The sequence below is a fragment of the Pongo abelii genome, chromosome 9 (assembly GCF_028885655.2).
Source record: "Pongo abelii isolate AG06213 chromosome 9, NHGRI_mPonAbe1-v2.0_pri, whole genome shotgun sequence".
Lineage (NCBI taxonomy): Eukaryota > Metazoa > Chordata > Mammalia > Primates > Hominidae > Pongo > Pongo abelii.
In genome coordinates, this window is record NC_071994.2 from 81,212,844 (window position 1) to 81,233,944 (window position 21,101).

The 21,101-nt window shown below is 43.2% G+C and overlaps 1 protein-coding gene across 19 annotated transcripts in view; it reads right to left on the bottom strand.

Annotated features, from left to right (window-relative positions):
* The window catches only part of TENM4 (teneurin transmembrane protein 4), a 3,040,222-nt gene that overhangs the window by 489,988 nt on the left and 2,529,133 nt on the right, over nucleotides 1–21,101 (bottom strand). The window contains exon 10 of one of the 19 annotated variants that reach the window (XM_063711315.1): nucleotides 1,418–1,514. The exons of the other annotated variants lie outside the window; for them this stretch is intronic. The gene's annotated coding sequence lies outside the window, so the exon portion shown is untranslated. The remainder of the gene's footprint in view (nucleotides 1–1,417; nucleotides 1,515–21,101) is intronic. 19 annotated transcript variants of the gene reach the window in all.

Consider the following 21,101-nt stretch of genomic DNA (forward strand, 5'->3'; position numbering starts at 1 on the left):
CTCCCAGTCTGTGTGTTTAAGGACCTTCATTCTGGGGGGTTCTAAACCTTACCATCTAGGACCAGGGCTATGGCATCAGTGAGAGATTGGCAGGATTTGTGCAGCTTCTCAGACCCACTCTAAAATTTCTCTTTTAACTGTATATTTCCATAGCAACCCATCATCCTTGTCTGACTCTGAGAAGTAGAGTTTTAACCTCATGAATTTTCTGGGGTTGGGCTTATGTTTGCGTGAGAGTTTATGAGATGTGGACACTACTGTATCCCTAATGAGTATGCCCAGTTCTTTTCTCTCCTTATGAGAGTCTCTAGCACCTCCTATCTTCTCCTCTGGCTAAATGTAAGTAGTTCTGCCATTACTTATAATCATACTAGCAACTGCCATGTTTTGAACACTTTCTATGTACCAGGTACTAGGTGCTTTATGTACATTATCTCAGTACATCCTCACACAACCCTTTGCAACATTTATTGGCATCCTCACTTAACAAATGAAAACAGATGATCAGAGATGAGAAATGGCAGTCTATGTCCACAGAGCAAGCGATAAGGCTTGGATTGGACCCAGATTCCATGGATTCCCAAGTCCTGGCCCATTCCAGTGCCTGAGATGGTAAGAAGCAGCAACTTCTTTACTCTGAGTCAGCAGAATGATCCAAATGGAGGTCAGAGGCATGGTAGTGACTATCTCCTCCTACCTTCCTTGTTTTCACCAAGCTCAGAATGATGAAGTGACTTTCCTGAAAACACAACAAGAGTAGAACTGGGGCTGAACCCAGGCCTGCTCTTTGGGTTTACTCTGTTTTGATTCTCATCCATCTACTGGGCAAAGATCATTGGAGGTGCTCTGTCTCTACTCCAAGTGACCAGGATGGGAGCTGCTCTTGAAACCAACTTATGAGAAATGATTAGAGGAACAAAGAACAAGAAAAGATCTTGAGGAGGGACATGCTGTTTACATTCACCTATTTTAGGATGTCTAGTAGAGAAGAAAGAGACTTGGCAAGATGTGGAGTGGATTTCAAGTCCAGATTATGGGAGAGCTCTACAAAAATCCTAAGTGTGGGGAGATACCAACCTCCATACCAGTCCCTGCAAGTTTCCAAGAACAGGCCAGGGATCTATAGAGATGCTGTTGTGGGTTTCCCAGCATCCAGGAGGGAATGGTCCATGCCTCTAAAACCCTTTTATCTCTAAGATTCCACAAGCCTTTGAAACATATAAAAATCTTGCAGGGAAGGCAAGCAGTAATCCTGCACTTTTTGTTCATTGTTCTTAGGGAAAAAAAAATCTTTATTGTAAAATAAATGAAGATAAAGTCTACCTATTAACGCATATTTAAGAGGCAGAGAAAAAAAGAACCCATAACATTAACTCAAATCATGAATACTCTCTGAAGTGTAAAAAAATCAACTCACTTTTCTTTAAATCTTCTTAAAAGGGTCTAAGAATAGTCCTTCAAATAATCCTTGAAGTATGCAATTTTAATTTGGACACATGGTAATTTCAGTCTACCTGTTGAAAGAGACAAGAGACAAATCAGTCATTTTTGATGAGGATGCTGTTCTGACAAGCAGCAGAGAAGATTCTTGCAGCTTGGGAGGTGGGGGGGAGATGTGGGCATGGGCATTAGTAGCAGCAGTATGAGATTTGGTTCCAGGCTGAAGGTTAGTGTTTGAACACTCAGAGGAAAGATGCAACTAAAATAGCTACTAGCACAGTGCCTGGCACATGGCAAATGCTCACTAAGTAGTTGATGGAAAAGTAAAAGGATGGCTGAGAAAATGAGTGAGATTTATCATTAAGCTTTCATGTGGGGAGTTACTTTGTAGCCTCATCTCTTCAACTCTTAGGGAGAGAGAATCTCCAGGTACTGGGCATATAATGGAAAGCAGCACAGAGAAAGGTACCAGTGGAGTAAAGAGAGTGAGGGATTTGAGCCAGCCATAGCTATGCCCAAATCCTGGCCCCACCACTTCTGACTGCACAACTCTGGGCTGGTTTATGTACTTATATTTGCTGTTGTTCCTAAATTGGATACTTAGCCCATTCATTAATTTTCAGCTCTTCTTCTTTTTTAATATAAGCATTTAAGGCGATAAATTTCTCTCTAAGTGCTGTCTTGGCTATACTCCACAACTTTTGATATTTAAAATTTCTTTGGTCATTCATTTATAATCATTTTATAATTTCTGTTATCATTTCTTTTTGATCTGTGAGCTAGTTGGAAGTATTTTTATAAATATATCTCAATATAGGTTTTTAAAAAAAATCTCATCTTTCTGTTACTGATTTCTAACCTAATTGCACTGTGGTAGGTGAATATGGTCTGTAGGATACTGACTCCTTGAAATTTACTGGGATGTATTTTATGGCCTAGGATACAGTCCATTTTCGTGAGTGTTTTACACGTGCTTAGAAAGAGTGTGCATTCTCTGGCTGTTGGGTTGATCTTGGGCTGGCTTTCTTTAAATGTTTCTGTATCTCCATTTCCTCATCTGTAATAAGGTATGTGAGCAATACACATTAGTTGCCTCACACCATTTAAAATTATACTCACTGACAAAGACACAGCACACAAGGGAAGATCAAGGTGTGCTCTTTTTTCTTTATAACAGTATCACTAACAATGCCCTACACTGATAAAGTACTTAAAAGTTTCTAAACAATGACCACGTCTGTTATTTGGTCTTAAACCTGTATAATGTCACCTATGCAGGTAGAGATGGGAACCCACAAAGAAAAAGGACACACACCAGTTGGTGCAGTGGTTTATTCAGTCCTCAGTGCCAGAACCCCAGGATCCCTCTGACTCGCCTCTGCCCCTCACTCCTCACTCCTGCTCAGTTCAGTCTTCTTACCATCTTTCAAATCCATCCTTGTTATTACCTACAATGCCTCCATCATTTCTTACCTGCTTGGTTCCAACAGATCATTAAATTCCTACTATTTTAAAAATACAACACAGAAAGTAAATCCTGACAAAATCCTCCTGGCAGATGTGGCTCTCAAATAAGGCTGGTGTTAGGTCTTGGGTGCCAGAACATCAGTCTTGCAGGGGAGAGTGATGTTTATGTCTATCAAAGCAGGCACGAGTTTAGAAAGGTCGAGAAACACTGTGTTGAGTTCAAATTTCTTCATCTAGCAAACAGCCCTTCCCATGACCTTGTCCCCTGTCCTACCCCCAAGTTCTTTTTCTCCTTTTCAGAGAGATTTCCTGAAAGAGTCATCTAGACCACCACTTCCTCCACTCCCATGCTCTTCACAAATCATTGCCTTGTGGCTTTCAGCGCCTTTCTTTAAGATCATAGGGATGTTGTCACTGCATATTCCAGACACTGCTTCTCAATCTGCAGTGGCCTCTCTGGGTTGTTTGCTAGCAGGGACCCCTTCTCTCTAGAAACTCCTGCCTCCACATCAGCAACACCAGTTTCTCCTGGTTCTTCTCCTTTTCCCCCAAGGACTTTCTCTGCCTCCTTCACAAATTCTGTGGTTTGAATGGGCATTTTCATAATTTAATTAGAAGTGTTTTTATAACCATAAACTACCCTTTATTAAGGGCATGCCAGTCACTGTGCTAAACATTATTTTATTCTACTTAATCTTCACAATAACCACACGAGGTAGACATTATTAATATTCCTATTTTACAGATGAGAAAATAGAAGCTTGGTAAAGTTACCTAATTTGCCCAGGATCACTCAGCTACTATGTGGCAGAACAGGGATTCAAACTGCAATCCATCCAATCATAGCCTGTGCTCTCAGCCACTACATTAACTCATCCTGCCTTCCTATACCATGGCTTCTGTGACTCACCATTCTTCCACGATGTCATGGATTTCATGCTCTCATTTTGCTTCCCTCTGAAGGGAAGGCCTTTATCCATACTGTGTGCTGAGAAAATTCTGTTTATTGTTTAAAGCTCGGCTCTTCCCACAAAGCTATTAGCAAGCCAAACCAGTTTCATTGCTTCCATCTTTTTGCTGTGGCAGCTCTACAATGATATGAAACCATCCATTCATCCATCTGACCGTGCGTCCATCTCTCCACCCAAGAATTACACAAATATGGTAGAAGATTGCTTATCTAGAAGTCTAAACACAAGAAGCATCCAGACAAAGGAATTGTTCCAAAGGATTTTTTATGTTCACTCTTTGAAAAAATAATCATACTATGGTCAAAATTGAAGAAAACTTGGTAGAAGTTGTGGTGTTTGGGGAAGGGATGTGCTCTGTGTGGCATGTGTTAATGACTGGTCAAGGATAGTCATCCATGGGACCTGGCCAGGGTGCTTTCCGAGGTTACTAAACTAGATCTGTCCAATTTCCCTTACCCAATCCCCACATTTTAAATTCATATTTACATATCATCCCTGGCTCAAATACCTCATTATCCCTGAAGTCTTCCCTGATTCTCCTCCCCCAACAGGCACAGATGAACCTAGACACCTCCCTTGCCCCTCACAATGTATCTCTCTGTGTTCTCTCTGCTGGCACTTGGTATTTAATCATTCGTAGATAATAGTGCATTTCTTTTATTTATTTTTATTATTTTTTAATTTTATGTTATTTTATTTTTGAGACAGGGTCTCACTCAGTCGCCCAGGCTGGAATGTCAAGGAGCAATCTTGGCTCACCGTACCCTCCACCTCCCGGGCTCAAGCAATCCTCCCACCTCAACCTCCTGAGTAGCTGGGACCACAAGCACACACCACCACGCCAGGCTAACTTTTTTATTTTTTGTAGAGATAGGGTCTCACTATGTTACCCAGGCTGGTCTTGAACTTCTGAGCTCAAGTGATACTCCTGCCCCATCCTCGCAAAGTGCTGGGATCACAGGTGTGATCCCAGCACTTTGCCCCGATTGCCGTTTATAGCCACAGTACTTGGTGATGATCCAGCCACACTGATGTACATACTGCTTCACAAATCATATGCTTATTTTCCAGAGCAATTTTGGGCTTTTTATTTTTTAACTGTCTCTTTAGGTTTTGCACCCTGTGCCCAGCCCAGGAATGTAAATTTAATTGGGAGAAGGAAACTGCCATTTACATGGTGCTACAAGCAGTCTAGTTCAGTGATGGGAGGACAGTTTTATGAACAGCTCAACTGTTCAAGTTAAGGTTTATTATTTACTTTTATTTTTCATCCAGTATTATACATTCAGGTCTTTAACTAACTTGGATTTTTCCTTCAAAATAAAATAAAAAGCATGGGGACATATTTCCTTTTTTTTTTTTTTTTTTTTTTTTTAGTTCCTTTAAGTGTCTTTTATTTCATGATATGATCTGACTTAATCTTTTCTGTTTGCAAAATGACTATTCAGTGTGTTCATTCAGCAGAGACCAAGTTTGTATAACAGGTGCATGTCTATGTGTCTGACATTGTGCCAAGCATATTTTATAAAAGATATGACACAAGTCTGGGCAAAAAAACACAAGCCTGAGACCTCGCCTCTACAGAGATAATAGTGCATTTCAAAAAGCACTTCAAGATTTTCATTGCATGCTTTATCTCCACCTCTTGTCTCCTTGGAGGTAAGAGATGCATCTAATTCACCCTAGATATTTTCAGAACCAACCCCAGTGGCTGGCACACAGATGTCAATGAGTAACTGATTGATTAAAATTAGATGACATTGTCCTTGAAAGGAGAAGGCTATCCAAATATCACTCAAATGCAAGCATCAAGCAGTGTATTATGCAAAGAGTACATGCTAAATAAACATAAAATCCTTCCATCCTCTCTCCACTCCTCAAAATTGAGGACTAGAAAAGAAATGCAATGTGTCCATTGAGCCTGAGGTTTCTGAAGATCTGTGTTCCACAGTTCACAAATATTAATATGTTGGTGTGGTGGCTTTTGATTTTCTCCGTGATCAACCAGGAACTGAAAACCCATGTTTGGCTACATTCTACTTTTCTTAGTCAGAAAATGAGAGTCAAAGCTTTGAAGATAGACAAGACCTTCAAAGTGAACTACTACAACCACTTTCTTTCACAGAGGAGAACCAGAGAGGTTCATCGTCTCCAGGTCATAGGCCAAGAAAGATTGTGCAGATGCATTTCCTCTGTTCTCTCCTAGACTTGCAAATGAAGCCTCTAGGAAATTGAGTGCTTTCTAAATGGCTAAAAATAAACTCCCAGAAACTTCATCTAGATATATCACGGCTGTAATTTACAGCGTCTAGAACTTTAGCATGGTATAATTAGCAAATGGATTACAATAATTTATTTTTGGTTTAAAAGCTCGAATGAACACAACCTTCCAGTGGAATGGGAAAACAAGGGGCTGTGAGCCAGCTGCATTCCTCCAACCTCTTCCAATGCCACAATGTTTGTGCTGGCTGGCAGCCCTCTACTGATGTCCAGTGGATATACAGAGAAGGAACTGCAATTCTGAGCTCTGGGCTCCCTGAAGGATGACTTCCTGGACATAGCCTCCCAAAACGGTCAATGTTCATCCTTTTAGTGAGCAGGAAGATGTCCAAACTCACCTTTTCAATGCACAGGAAAACCCAACAGCATTCATCAAGAGGAAAGAAGAGCTACCAACCTTAAACTGATGCAGAAGAAAGGTATACACTGAACAAAACATACCAAAGACTAATTACATGGATGTTTTTTCTTCTAAAGATTCTGGGCGCATTTTTAGAATGGCTTTCCATCACTTGCCTTACTGCAGGGAAAGTTTGTTGTGATGTCTCTGAATAGGCAGTACTAAAGGATGATACCAAGATAGACACTTGTCACGAACCTAGAAGATGACTAGACTGGGGTCAGAGAAGACCTGTGCTCAGGTTTTGGTTTGTTATGTGTGTCATGAATAACAACCAATTCAAAACCCTTTTATAAAATGTCAGGAATGAGTAACTACCTCACAAGATTGTTATGGGGATTAAATGAGAAAAATGTATGAAAAGGATTTTGTAAATGAATATTAGATGATTCTTCTTGAGTGAATACATGTCCAAAGTATATCATTCTAATGAGGACTTTTTCGACCAAAGCACTATAGAACATCGCAGCAAGGGCCAGGGGCAGAGCAGCAGAAATCCTGGGAAATTGTCTTCTCATGTTTCTCTGCATGGTGTCTGGGCAGAGGCAAGTCACCCAGCAGAACAATCAGAGCTAGAAAAGTTGGATCCCGACTTGGGTAAGGAGCACAAGACAACCTGTCTCCCTTCTCTCACACCCCTACCAAAACCAAGTATCTGCCCAAACACCCCTTAACATAGAAGGTGGCATGATGGTGGCCAGGCAGTGTGGGAAACTGAAGCAGTGGTTCTTGTGGCTGAAAGAAGGGGAAGGGTGGTTTTCTGAGCATCTGCCATATACGAGGCACAGTGCTGGGTCCTTTCACACTGGGGCTGTTCTCCAAACCATGGAAGGTTCCCCTGACACCATGTTATACCATTGCTCATGCTGTGTGTGGGTCTACGAAGCCCCCTTTCTTCTCTCTGTTTCTTCAACCAGTCCCTGAGCAGGAAGACTTGGACCCTCATCCTCTCACTCATTCAGTTCTTAGTGATCTTAGGTAAGGTACGTCATCCATTTTGGAAGGACTTCAGTTTTCTGATCTGTCAGGTTAGGACAAGAACCCCAAACTCACTGCCTTACCAGATTGCTTTCAGACTCAAAAACATTGGGTGTGAAAATTTTAAAAACAGTGCAAAAACCTGAAGGCTTATGTCACCCCTTGTTCAAGCTCCTCAAGAGCTTTCTCTTGCTGCTTGTGCTAGTTGGCTTTTGTGTTGCTATAAAGGAATATCTGATGTTGGGTAATTAAAAAAAAAAGAGGTTTAATTGGCTCATGGTTCTGCAGGCTGTACAGGAAGCATAGTGTTGGCATCTGCTTCTGGTGAGGGCCTCAGGAAGCTTCCAGTCATCGGGGAAGGAGAAAGGGAGCCAGCACATCACATGGCAAAAGAGGGAGTGAGAGAGAGAGAGGAGGTGCCATGTTCTTCTAAACAACCAGATCTCACATAAACTCATAGAGTGAGAACTCACTCATTACCATGAGGAGAGCACCAAACCATTCATGACAGATCTGTCCCCATGTCCCAAACACCTCCCACTAGGCCCACCTCCAACACCGGAGGTCACATTTCAACATGAGATTTGGAGGGAACAAAACATCTAAACCATACCACTCTTAAATAAACATTACATGTCTACTTTGTCCTCTGACCCCCTGCTGATGTTATGTTCCCCTCAGGGCCCCTTGTTCCCCCAGCTCCATCCAAACCAGGCATCTTTCAGGTAATTATGCTTAAGGAGTAAGTGCCGTCCCCAAGGCTAGGAGTCCCCTCCTCCCCTTCAGCTCTCAGCTTAGCCTTAGTCACTTGCGGGAGAGTTCCTCGGCCCCTCAGAGGAGGGAGTTTCCTCTACTCTACATTCTCAGAGCCCTTGGATCACACTTACCAGAGTGATGATCTGATTAATGCCTATCTCCCCAACTAGAATACAAGCCCTCTGAAGCAGGCCCACCTGTATGTTGTCCACCAGGGTGTCCTCAGGGGGCCAAGCATGCAGTAGACCCTTATCTATTTTGTTCACTGCTCTGGACCAGGGCAGGGCACATAGTAGGTACTAAAAAATACTTGTTGAATGACTGCATTTCCATGCAGTTCAAATCTGAAGCTGGGTCAGCTCGACCCTCCCTTCTCTGATCTCCACAAGCTCTCCCTTCCTTTCCCCTGCACTCAGGGCCCTTTCCTGTACTGTTTGCTACCAGGACCTCACCATTATCCAAGTAAGTAGCTTGTCTCCCCTGAGACCACAACAGCCCTGAGGAAGGCCTAGAGAGGCAAACCCTAGCGGGACCCAGAAAAGGGACAGATCCAGAGTATCTGGACAAATGGAGGTAGGGCACACAGTAGGGGCTCCTGTGGAACCCACATTTGACCTACTCTGAACTTCTGCCTCACAACCTGTTTCTAGGGCAAAGCTTCCAGCCTTGAGTCTTTGCTTCATGGGCTAAAAAATGTCTCCCTCTCTCTCTCTTTTTTTTTTTTTGGCTTGAAATAAATGGTTAGCCATTACGATGTAAAATGCAGCTGTCACAGTCCATAGAACAACAGACAGGTTAATATGGGTTTTTAAGAATGCCATTTCCTCATATTAACCCCAGAGCAATGGCAACCTATCAAGATAGACTCCAGAGTGCTCTGGAAACCTGCTGTTTTTGTTCTTTAATAATATTTGATGTTTAGATAACAGTTGATGTTTGTTTCCAAGTAGTTAAATGGTTTGCCTTTCCCTCCCTCCCTCCCTTCCGTACTTCCTTCCCTCCCTCCCTTCCTATTTACCTTCCTTCTTTCCCTCCCTCTCCCCCTCCCCTCCTTTCCTCCTTTCCTCCCTCCCTTCCTCCGTCCCTTCCTTCTCTTCCTTCTCTTCCTCCCTGCCTCCTTTCTCTTCTTCCTCATTCCTACTCTAAGAGTATCCTGGCCTAGGCTTTCTCCCTGAGGTCTGGGATATAAACACGAAGATGTGTATCTGGGTCATGTGTGGAATTCTGAAGCCTCCTGACTGGGTTCCTTGACCCTCATTTCTTCCTTTTATCCCCCCACCCTTCCCACCTGCCAGCCATCCCATCCTTCCTACATGTTGTCTACTATAGAACTAATTTATCTTCAAAAATATTTAAACTTTTAATAAAGTTTTTAAGTTATTCCCTAAGAGAGGTGAGCTTCAGTTGCATAGAAAATGTCAACGGTTAGGACTGGCCTCTCCCAGCAGAAGTGAAGACACACTGTGTTCTCCTGCCTAGAGGGAAGCCTGGGTGGTGTTAAAGGTACCCAGGAAACTCCAGAGGGACATGTCTGGGCTTGCACTGTGGCTCTGGCCACTTGGCTGCCTGGGGAAGTGACTGTAGAGTCTGTCCTGCACAGACCATTGTAGCTCCTGCCCAAGTTGGCAGCCCAGCGCCAATCACTAAGTCCTGCATGGAAGAGTGATCTGCGAGGTGCTTGTCAGCAGGGATAGATTGATTCCTTTCTGGTCCCTGTTCATGTTGTGTGTAATGCATACCCCACCAGGGAGTCTTAGAGGGGAGAGGTGAAGGGCGAGATTCTGGCACCACCAGAAATTACTTGCAGATCCTGAAATGGGCAAGGCTTTCTCAGGCCTCCAGCACTTTGTACATGCTGTTTCCTTAGTCTCAGTCACCCTCATCTTTCCCTGAGTAATTCCTTGTCCTTGAAGACTCAGTGGAAGATTACCTCCTCCTGAAAGCCTTCCTCACTGTCTGTCTAGATCAGGGGTCCATCCTGAGCTTCCAGCACCCTCCTTTTCTTCCTCCCCTGCTGGTGCCATTGTCCCCTTTGTGCAATGCTCTGCTTATTTGACTGTCTCCAATAAATGTCTCCTGTGAATGCCTACCAGTCTAAGGTACTCTGGGACAAAGAAAAAATAATCAATACACTAATTAATCTATGCATTGACTCTCTGCCTTGCTCCAAAAATAATTTAAGGAAGCACAAGGATCAAATATGCCCCCAAGTAACTTTGAGTCTGACGAGACAGCAGACAACATAAGCATTTTAAAAATATATGATAAAGGCTGACAATGTGATCAAGTTGAGGGGTTGGGCAGGAGTGGGGACCCTCTCTCTGATCTCCTGCAGGAACAAGCATGACACGCAAGGATGCTCAGTGAATGTTTGCGGAATGAATGAGATGGGTTGAGAAGGAGGAACTGAAGGGAACTTGTAGATCACTTATTTCAAGGGAGGAAATTGTAGTCAGAGAGGAGATGGGACAGTGCAGGAGCCCCTCAGTTAGTAGCAGTGCAGGACACAGAGCCCAGGACTATACGACATTAGTTGGTCATTCTAAATCCCATTTATTGGATATGCAGTAAGACAAGCCACTTCTCTCTGAGCCTCAGTTTCTGTCCTGTAAAAGAAAGACGTTGAAGTTTCTCATCTTTGAAGCTGTTCCCGTTCAGGGATCCCATGAGACTAAGGTTACCACAGAGGGCTGAACAGTGACCAGGTCATGGTCCTGTGACACAGCCTCTGCTGTCTTATTCTGATACTAATTCAAGAAGCTATTCAAAGACAGAGATCCTTCATTCATCTATTCAAAACATATGTACTGTATGCCAGGCACAGACCTGGTCATAACCACAGGACACCCAGAGATCCAATATATCTTTGTGCACCTATTCCGTTCATACAGGTCTCTAACACCCTGGGCGGCTGTCCTCAATAATCTGTGCTACATCGTGGAGTAAATCTCTGACTTATTTTCCTTCCCTTCTGTTGCTTTCTCTCTCTTTCATACCTTCACTCACTCATGCACTCAGCAAATGTGTGCCGAGTCCCTACAGCGTGCCTGGCTCTGTGCTCTATGTGCTACAGCTACAGTGGTAAAGAAGACCCAGGTCTTGCCTTCTGTAACTCAGTACTCTCCTAGTACTCACCCAGGCAGTTTTCAGAGCTACAGTTTCTTCACTGTGCATTGTCCTTCTATTCCTCCACAATTCTGTTCCTGCTGTGTGTCTGCCTGGAACATCCTATCTACTGATCTCCACACTTCTACTCCTCTTCTAAGGCCTCGTGCACAAGCTGCCTCCTCTGTAAAACCTCCCCCTGAGGGTTCCATACCTCCCTGCTTTCTACCATAATCCCACTGTACCGTATTGGTAAATTCTGTCTGTTGGTCCCACTACTGTGAACTCCAGAAGGACTTGGACAGTGTATTTTTACCATTGTATCTACAGCAGTAGGGAACCAGCAAATGCTCAGGAAACTTTGGCTGAAATCGCCGAACTTCCTGACCAGTATGTCCTAACTAGTCCAGGCTCTGGGAAGAGGGCAGAATCTTCCTCATTCCACCACATGTCCTACCTGCAAAGCCAGCACAATTATGCTGTGCAGCTTCCCTCTGCTCTCAGAAGTCGATCCCAGCTTGCCCAGGACCCAGGGACCCTGCTCCTGCACTCTGGGCTGCTTGCCCCTGCATCCTTGTGTGTCCCACCTAATCTCTGCTTAGGACTTTCCGCAGATTTGCTGGGGAATGTGCATAATCCAAAGTAGGAATATCTACTTTTGTAACATTTCCACAAATAAAAAATACTCATAGACACTTAAGCTATTCTGGCCACACCAGAACATTTTGGTAAAGTTCTTTAAGGAAGAAAGAATGATCTCCCCCTGCAAAGTTGTAGTCATACCAGCCAAGGCATAGGAGACTGCAGACACAGGCAAGACCCTGCCTTGGAATAAGATGGCTGGGGTTTAGCCTGGCTCTGTCATGATAGCTACAAGGTCTCAGCAACTTATTTCTTCCTCCTGAGAAGCCTCCAGGTCCTTACCTGTAAATCAGAGTTAATAGCACAACTCTTGCATTGGTGCAATGAAGATTAAATTAGGAGGTAAGACTCTTGACATATTGACTGTGACACTGTACTCAGTAAGGATTAGTACTCTCATGAAGGAACGGGGAAGGTGAGTAGAATGAGAAAAATATCATTTCTCACTGTAGTTTATACTTCTGAAATTGATCCCACACACACTGTCACATTTACACCTCAATCAACGTGTAATACATGCATTATATTATCCTTTTCTTATGGAGAAAGTATTTGAGGCTTAGGGATGTTGAATAATTTGCACAAGATCATACAGCCAGGAGAGACAGATTCACCAATTCTCTGACTCTAAATCTGGAGTTTCAATGGCCACCAGTCACTGAGGAAGCTGCTAGCATGGGTCTACAGCTGGAGAAGTATTCCTCCTCAGACCATCACCTCTACTGGACCAGGATCACAAGCCCCAAATAACCCTAGACTATGGTAGACATGGTCAGTGCTCACTGAAAAGCCCCTGTTCTTTGCAGCCAATATCCACTTTCCTTATAGAGAGGCTGAAGTGAGTGGCACGGAGATGTGTAATTTCCAGGCCAAGAAACAATAAGCCCCTCTGTACTGTTCCTCTTCTGTGGTGGTGACCCTCAAAGCCATGATTTCCAGACTGCAGAGCTATAAGAGGGGGGCTCTACATGGCCCTCATCTGTGATATGAGCAGGAAACGCATCTTTGTTGAGTCAACATCGCTGGGTTTGGGGGTTCCTTGCTGTTATATCGTATCTTAGTCTACCCGGACTGCCGTGTCTAGGTTCAAACTATCGACTGATCACCAGATAAACACCACAGGGAATAACAGTTGGCATGCAGTATCTGATTTAATCTTACCCTATGCACTAGGTAGCATCACCCTTATTTTGCAAATACAGAACTGAAATTTAAGGATTAAATTTAAAAATGAAATAGAAAGAATAAATTGCCCAAGATAACATGGCTAGCCTGTTTTCGAATGTCTTGTTTTCACGCTTTTTGTCATTCCTTTTGTCCTTAGTTTCCGCATCTGTAAAAAGGGGGATGGGGCTGGACCAGATGCTTTTAACATTTATCCCACCTCTCATAATTATAATTATATGATTCTTCCAGCTTCGCCCGCCCTCCTGGCCTCCTAATGTGTGGCTGACCCAGATGTTGAGCCTCCAGGTAGATCGACCTCCAGTCCTGCCTCACAACCCCAGTCTTGCTGACGATCGCATCTGTCCAGAAAAGAAGAGTGATTTGACTGCTGGTTCATTCACTCTTTCACGCAATCACTTATCCTATTATTTATTCATTTCTACTTAATACTGACTCACTCATTCATTTACAGTTGCCTTCCACTTCCTCTTCCACCACCTGCTGGCCAAAGCTCATATTCAGTTCCCCCAATTTTCACTCATTTATTTCCTCAAAATCACACTTGTTCACTCATTCGCTTCTTCATTTATTTACCTGTTGATTTCTTTATTCACGAATTCAATTTTTACTTATTCCTTCATTTATTCATTCATTAAGTCACTCATTCATTCACCATTTTCATTCTTTCTGTCCTTCATTCACTCCCTTCTCCATGCACTCACTCACTCATTCCCTACTCTCCTTCCTCCCTGTTCCCCAGTGCAGCATCCTCCCAGGAAGCAGAGCCTCCATCATGGCTGGGGCCATTAGTCCTGCCTCCCAGAACACTCTCTTCCATTTTAACATCCTGCTTGTTGATCTGTGCAGGCATATCTCCTGGTGTGCAGGGGATATGCTTTCCACTCAGAAACAGATGTTCTTGTAATTACTGTTTTGACTTTCACCCTCTAATGACAGAAAATTCTTTCCACAAACTCCTCTAATATCCAGGAAGGCAACCATGCAGAATGGGCAAGGCATGCAGTGCCTGGGGGTTCAGATTCCAGAACACAGGGTATTCCTGGCAGTCAGAGCTCAGGGGACTTGGGGAGAGCCTCCCTTCTCCAGGACTTTGCAACCTGGGGTCCAGGGCTGAGCTGGAGATGGGGGCATCTCGGAGAGCAGCAGACTTGGGGAGCCAGGTAAAGGAATGTGAAGAAAAGCGGCCCATCTCAAGACTGTGGAGTCATAATCTGTCTGTACTTGGGTTACTACAGTGACAGGTGCCGGGGTCAGGGGTGAATATAGAGGCTTATCAGCATGTCACCAGCGAGAATAAGTTGTCAGCAATATCATGGCAGAAGATCAACATTACAATTTACTGACCTCTTACCCTGTATCAGGTATTTCTCATACTTTACTCTAGTTGTCCCTCAATGATCAATCTCCCCATCTTTCATTTAGAAATTTAATCCCTTGAGTTTTAGCTGGTTCCATGACCTCTCAGCCAAAGACTAGATTTCCCGGATTCCCTTGCAGTGAGGCACGACTGTCTAAGTTTGGGCCAATGGGTGTGAGCAGAGGTGTTATGTGCAACTTTTTGCTTGCACCTTTAGAAGAAAGCCGGATGCCTTCCACTTCCTCTTCCACCACCTGCTGGCTAAAGCGTGGCCCTTTTTAGTGAGCCATCTTTGTCTCTGGGGTTAAGGGCATCTTGAACAGCATGTTAGAACAAGATAAAAGAAGCCTTGAAGAACCTTGTGAAGTAGAACATCTCTATCCCCCTGGCTGAGATTTTATGTGCAAGAGAAACAAGCTTCTGTTATGCTTTGGCCATGACTGTTTTGATCTCTGTTAAAGCAGCCATGCCAGTGTCTACTAATCCCAGGAGGAAACCTCTTTGCCCACATTACGTCTTCTTGAGGATAAACTTCCCTTATGGGAACACTCTTGCCTTACCTTATTTCCTTACTAACTTCTCCTTTTCATGGTTGAAACGTGTCCCTTCAAAATTCATGTCCACTGAAAATCTCTGAATGTAATCTTATTTGGAAACATGGTTTTGCAGATGTAATTAAAAAATTGATATAAGACCACACTGGATTAGGGTGGGCTCTAAATCCAATGAGGGGGTCCTTACAAGACAGAAAGGACACAAAGACACAGAGGGGAAGGCCATGTGAAGGTGGGGGCAGAGAGTGCAGTGATGTGTGTCCCCTAGCCAAGAAGTGCTATGGAGTGCTGACAGCCACCACAGCTAGGAGAGAAGCATGGAGTGGATTCTCTCAGAACCTCCAGAAGGAGCCACTTCGCCAATACCTGGATTGCAGACTTTTGGCCTCTCCAACTGTGGTAGCATATATTTCTGTTGTTTTAAGTCAGCAACAACCTGTTCTCTGTGAAAGGAGTTCAACCTTTATCTTGTGGCCAGTGGGGACCCATTGAAGGGTTTGCAGTAGGGAAGAGATGATAACGAGAATGGCTAACATGGGTTGAGTACTAACTCTGCACCAGAAAATGTCCCAAGTGCGCACTTAGACATACCACCTAAACGAATCCACAGCACAACCTGGACACAGGTACTATCATTACCCCCAGTTACAAATTAGCAAGTTTGTGGTAATTTGAGTGACAATGATTGGGTTGGTGGGTTTGGGAGAAGGAACCGGACCTGCCTCACCCAGTACCCCCTGTATGGCCTATGAGGTGGCCTATGGAAAGCAAAGTTCTTCTCCTCTCCTTGACGGGATGGCCAAGTCTGTCTAACTATAGGTCGAAGGGTTAGCAAGACCCTGTGTGCAGATCTAAAGCTGCCCTGTGGGCTTTCCATGGTAATTGGTGGAGGGCAGTGGTCAAGATCATGGCCTTGGAAGCCAGACCACCTGGCATTAAATCCCAGTCTGCCACTTACTAGTTCTGTGATATGGGGCAAATTAATTAAACTTTCAGTGCCTTGGTTTCTTCATCCATAAAATGGGGCTAAGAATAGTACCTACCTTATAGAAATGTTGTATTAGTTAACAGCATAAAGGGCTTAGAACACAGTTTGACAAATAGGAAATGCTAAATAAGTATTAATGCTTAACTAGTGGTCATGATGCTATAAAAGTATTTGCTGTTATTATTTATTTATTTATTATTATTGTTATCTGTCTGACTCCTCTATGTCTCAATTAATTTTGAATTTAGGCCAGGAAGATAAATATTATTTTCTAGCTCCACTGGAATCCCAAAACTTGTTTAATTTTCTTTAGCCTGATTTTGCAGATGGGGAAACTAGGTCTGAGAGAGATGAAATGGCAAGCTCTGGACACCCGTCGAGTCCTCCTCCACATTCCCTGGCTGCCCAGTCACCCATCTGGTCTAGTTGTTGGGTTTTTGGGCTCACCCCTCCCTGGGACCAGGTGGCAGGTCCTGGAAGGTCTCCCTCCTGGCTCCCGGGCAGCGTGCAGGAGCCCATTGGGAACTCCCTGGGCCAGCTGTTCATCTGCTGCACAGCATGCTGAGCCATGCAGCCTGGTCAAGTGGACGTGGGCCCATATGAGGATCCATAGTCTATGTTCATACAAGGCTGGCTGACTCTTCAGCTCTGATGGAGCTATTTCTGCAGGCCCGAGCTGTGCTGCAGGGAAAGCAGGTTGCACATACATGCATAAACATGGTCCTTCTGCCTAAAATGTCTCTAGACCTTGTCCCTGAGTGAAGGCAGCATGTTTAATGTAGAGAACCAGCCTGCTAACCACACACCTGACCCCACATACCGGTTCATTGGGAGGACAGAATTTCCCTCTGCCCAACAGCACAGAAGATCTGAGAGGACAGGGGTGAGAGGGAGAGTGAGGGAAGGAAAGGGGAAGGGACATTTGTTGAGCATTCACTGCAGGCCAGGCACTATGCTAGTTGCTTCACATTTGTATGAATATAACAATTGTTATATTCATAACAATCCTATGCTATAAACTCATTTTAACAGGTGTGGAAACTGAATCAGCCCAGCAAGCTGAAATCACTTGTACAGGCCACATAGCCAAGAAACACTGGAGGCCTGCCGAACTTTTTTTTAATAGTTTTTTTGGGGGAACAGGTGGTTTTTGGTTAGATGAATAAGTTTTTTAGTGGTGATTTCTGAGATTTTGGTGCACCCATCATCCAAGAAGTGCACCCTATACCCAATGTGTAGTCTTTTATTCCTCACACCCCTCCTACCCTTTCCCCTGAGTCCCCAAAGTCCATTGCACCCTTCTTATGCCTTTGCGTCCTCATAGCTTAGCTCCCATTATGAGTGACATATATGATGTCTGGTTTTCCATTCCTGAGTTACTTCACTTAGAATAACGGTCTCTAACTCCATCCAGGTTGCTGCAAATGCTGTTGTTTCTTTTTATGGCTGAGTAATATTCCATGGTATGTGTGTGTATATATATATACACACACATATATAGGTGTATATATACACACACATATATAGGTGTATATATACACACACATATATAGGTGTATATATACACACACATATATGTGTATATATACACACACATACATATATATGTGTGTATATACACACACATACATATATATGTGTGTATATACACACACATACATATATGTGTGTGTATATACACACACATACATATATGTGTGCATATATATTCATATTCATGGGATATATTCCATGGGATATATCATATATATGCGTGTATATATATTATATATATCATATATAATATATATGATGTATATGATATATATGTATATATATATCATATATATCTATATAGTACAGTTTGGCTGTGTCCTCACCCAAATCTCAACTTGAATTGTATCTCCCAGAATTCCCATGTGTTATGGGAGGGACACAGGTGAAGGTACTTGAATCATGGGGGCTGATCTTTCCCATGCTATTCTCATGATAGTCAATAAGTCTCACAAGATCTGATTGGTTTATCAGGGGTTTCTGTTTTTGCTTCTTCCTCATTTTCTCTTGCTGCCACCATGTAAGAAGTGCCTTTCACCTCGTGCCATGATTCTGAGGCCTCCCCAGCCATGTGGAACGGTAAGTCCAATTAAACTAATTTTGTTCCCAGTCTTGGGTGTGACTTTATCAGCAACATGAAAATGGACTAATACTATGTATATGTGTGTGTGTGTGTGTGTGTGTGTATACATATATATACACGCACCACATTTTCCTTATCCACTCATTGATTGATGAGCATTTGAGCTGGTATCATATTTTTGAAATTGTGAATTGTGCTCCTATAAACCTGCTTGTACAAGTATCTTTTTTGTATAATGACTTCTTTTTCTCTGGGTAGATACCTAGGACTGGGATTGCTGGATCAAATGGTAGTTCTACTTTTAGTTCTTTAAGGAATCTTCACGCTATTCTCCATAGTGGTTATACTAGTTTACATTCCCACCAGCAGCATAAAAGTGTTCCCTTTTCACCACATCCATGCCAATATCTATTACTTTTTGATGTTTTGATTATGGACATTCTTGCAGGAGTGAGACAGTATTGTGTTGTGGTTTTGATTTGCATTTCCCTGATCATTAGTGATGTTGAGCAGCTTTTCATGTTTGTTGGCCCTTTGTATATCTTCTTTTGAGAATTGTCTATTCATGTTCTTAGCCTTTTTGATGGAATTGCTTGTTTTGTTCTTGCTGATTTGTTATAATTCCTTGTAGATTCTGAGTATTAGTCCTTTGTAGGATGTATAGTTCAAGAGATTTTCTCCCACTCTGTGGGTTGTTTGTTTATTCTGTTATTTCTTTTGCTGTGCAAAAACTTTTTGGTTTAATTAGGTCCCATCTACCTATCTTTGTTTTTGTTGCATTTGCTTTTGGGTTCTTGATCATAAAGTCTTTGTCTAAGCCAGTATCTAGAAGGGTTTTTCCAATGTTATCTTCGAGAATTTTTATTGTTTCAGGTCTTAGGCTGAAGTCTTTGATCTATCTTGTGTTGATTTTTGTATAAGTTGAGAGATGAGGATCCAGTTTCATTCTTCTGCATGTGGCTTTACAATTATCCAAGCACCATTTGTTGAATAGGGTGTCCTTTCCCCACTTTATGTTGTTGTTTGCTTTGTTGAAGATCACTTGACTGTAAGTATTTGGCTTTATTTCTGGGTTCTCTATTCTGTTCCATTGGTCTATATGAGGCCTGCCTAACTTTTTCTCTGACACCACATTCGACTTACCTTCATTTTGAATAGGGAGTGTCCTCAAGGTCCAGAAGAGACCCAGAGCAGGTTCTACTGCATGTCTCAGCCACTAATCATCACTGCCAGCAACAGTGTTGTGGGCAGCACTGAATCACACTTGACACTCCATGGGGGTCTTTTACTTGTATTATCTCTTTTGACTTGATGTAAGTCAAGACATGCTCTGCTAGTGATTGTACCAAGAAAGTTCCATAGCAGAAAGATGAAGCTATTTCGTCTTCTGGACCCCACCAGCTCCATTTCTGGAAATGCCAAGGGCATAGAGCATGTTCTCTTTTTAAGAGGCTTTCATCAGCAAATTCAGCCATCATTTCCCAATGCCCATTCAGTGCCAGGTACTATGCTTGGGTAGGGGATTCAGAGATGAATCATACAATCCCTGCCCCTGAAAGGTTTATGCACAAGTGGGAATTATAGCTCTGGAAGCTTAAGAATATCCATGATGAGGATGATAATAAACACTTATTGACTGCTTACTATTGGCTATTCTAAGTTATTGACCCTTATTACCTTATTTAATCTTCATAAAACCCTGTTATTTGCTTCATTTAATTCAGGAGGAAACTGAGGCACAGAGAGAATGGAATTACTAATAAGTGGCAGAAGTGGGAACTGCATTCAGTTGGTCTAGCTCAATTTTGTAGGCATGCAGTGATTAATTTGCCCAGAATGGGTGAAGAGGTCAGTTACAGCCTCATAGAGAGGCAGAATCAGTGCAGGGTTTTGAAGCATAGGCGTTTGCCAGGCAGAAAACAGATGACAGTACACCAGGAAGCTCCAAACAGAAGAAGAATGAGAAAAGCATGAATAATTGTTAATAGGCACAAAACTATGGTGTGCAGAAGAATTTCCATGGAGTCCAGTATGGCTAGTACATAAAGCAGGGGAGTGGAGGGTGGGATATAATTTCAGAAACGAGGCTGCAGGGGGAACAGGGACTCTTAGAGGCTCATGAATGCCAGGCAGAGAAGCCAGAACATTTTATTCACCCATTGAACAAGTGGCATTTATTTGTTGCATATGAGTAGTCTGGGGAGAGGCGGTTCAGGCCGGCAGAGCAGTTCTACGGAGTTATCAAAGCCCAGGCTCCTTTCACATTTGAACTCTGCCATACTTAGCATTTTCTGCGTGGTTGCAAGGTGGCTGCCACACCTCCAAGCATTATATCTGTGTTCACAGTGGGAAGAAGGGAGAAGGATAAAGAACAACGGCCTGGTCTTTGTGACAGGAGTTCAACCTTTATCTTATGGCCAGTGGGGACCAGTTGAAGGGTCTGAAGTAGGACAGAGATGATAACAAGGACGGCTAACATGTATTGAGCAACTAACTGTGCACCAGAGAATATTCTAAGTGCACACTTATACATATCACCTCAACTAATCCATAGAGCAACCTAGATACAGATACTATCATTGTCCCTAGTTATAAATGAAGAAAATAAGGAGACACAGAAAAGTTAAGAAAATTGCCCAAGGCTGCCTAGCCAGGAGTAGCAGAAACTGGGTAGTCTGCCTCCTGGGTCTTGCTGCTGATCACCACATTCTTGTGTATTTTAGAAAGTGTCCACTCCGACTGCCAGAAGCCTCCAGGTGAAGGGGATGGGGCTTGAGCAGGCTTGGTAGCCCGGTTGGAGGTGAAGGTGGCAGGGTAGGAGGGGAAGGGTCAGGACACAGAGACACTTGGTGTGGGGTT